This window comes from Hemiscyllium ocellatum, chromosome 14 (assembly GCF_020745735.1).
Source record: "Hemiscyllium ocellatum isolate sHemOce1 chromosome 14, sHemOce1.pat.X.cur, whole genome shotgun sequence".
In the NCBI taxonomy this organism is placed as follows: Eukaryota; Metazoa; Chordata; class Chondrichthyes; order Orectolobiformes; family Hemiscylliidae; genus Hemiscyllium; species Hemiscyllium ocellatum.
Genome location: NC_083414.1, coordinates 17,742,568 through 17,744,493, shown reverse-complemented (window position 1 = coordinate 17,744,493; position 1,926 = coordinate 17,742,568).

Here is a 1,926-nt window from a genome sequence, read left to right as displayed (position 1 = left end):
TATTCTATTTGCCTTAGTTATTTTCAGCCACAGGTTGCACATTCCAACCACTGTGTGAGAGAAGGCGTTTCTCCGGAATTCCATATTGGATTTATCAATACAAACTTACAAATTAGGAGTAGGAAAAAGCTATTTGGCTTCTTGGGCCCTCTGCAGTTTAGTAAAATCGTGGTTAAACTGATTGCAGCCTTGACTCCACGTTTCCATCTACACCTGATAATCTTTGGGATCTTTCAAACCCAGATCCAAAGGATGTTGTTTCTTTATTTTGATGCTCTACAGTTGTCATTCTAGCAGCTGAGCAATTAAGAGGAAGCCCAATAGATCCTTATCAAGGGTGACTTTATTCCATTGAGCCCCATGAACCCCAGTCTCCAACGTCAGACATAAAAAGCACTTGACCAACTATTCAACGACATTGTTGTAAAATCTCTGAAGCTATTGTAGATTTTCGCATCTGCAAACCCCTCCCAACTGAAAGCCTGTTCCTCAGATATTTCTAATTAACCTGTTGAGAGATGTTATTACACACCTCTAGAGCAGGTGGGACTTGAACCCAGATCTCCTGGCTCAGAAGTAGGGACACTACCCTATTCCACAAGTACCGTCACGCCTAAGGGACTTTAAACCCAAGAATTTTAACTGCTTTATCAATGACCTTCCCTCCATTTGAGTCAGAATTGGGAATGTGTGCTGATGACTGCACAATATTCAGTTTGACTTGTGACTCCTCAGATACTAAAGCAGTCCATGTGCAAATGCAAGGTGAAAGTGAGGACTGCTGATGTTGGAAATTAGAGTCAAGAGTGTGGTGCTGGAAAAGCACAGCAGATCAGGCAGCATCCGAGGAGCAGGAAAATTGATGTTTCAGGCAAAAGCTCTTCATCAGGAATCGTGATGAAAAATCCTGATGAAGGGCTTTTGCCTGAAATGTCGACTCTCCTTTCATGTCCAAATGCAGCGAAACCTGCATACCTCTCAAGCTTGGACTGAGTGGCAAGTAACAATCACATCAAGCCAATGCCAACCAATGGAAATTTCCAACAAGACAGAATTTAACCATGGTACCTTGGTGTTCAATGGCTTCCCCTTACTAAAGCCCCCACTATCAACATCCTGTGAATTGCCACTGACCAGGAACTGAATTGGACCTGCCATGTAAATACAGTGGCTGCCAGAGCAGATTACAGTATAGAAATGTTGTGGCAAATGACTCATCTTTGTTCTCCCCAGTGCCTCACCAGTATCTATAAGGCACACATCAGGAGTGTGATTGAATATTGTTTGTTTTCCTTCATGAGTGCATAATGAAACCTCTTGCAGCAGGTGGCAATGATGAGAGACAGTCATGAGCAGGGGAGCAGTTGAACTGGAATCCCCATTAACAAGTGAGAATGGTGAGGGAGTGCAGCTGAATCAGTTATACAGACTCTGGAAGGAAAGATGTCTTTGGGAAAAGGAAGGCTTAACAGAAGAAGGAGTGGACAGACAAAGGATTCCTCAACTCAATGTAAAGCACGTTGTAACTATCTCCTTGTTGAACCTTAATTTTCCTTCAGGTTGTAATGACCTGAATTCAGAGGATTAAGACCATAAGACATAAGACCATAAGACATAGGAGTGGAAGTAAGGCCATTCGGCCCATCGAGTCCACTCCACCATTCAATCATGGCTGATGGGCATTTCAACTCCACTTACCAGAATTCTCCCCGTAGCCCTTAATTCCTTCTGACATCAAGAATTTATCAATCTCTGCCTTGAAGACATTTAGTGTCCCGGCCTCCACTACACTCTGCGGCAATGAATTCCACAGGCCCACCACTCTCTGGCTGAAGAAATGTCTCCGCATTTCTGTTCTGAATTGACTCCTCTAATTCTAAGGCTGTGTCCACGGGTCCTAGTCTCCTCACCTAACGGAAACAATTT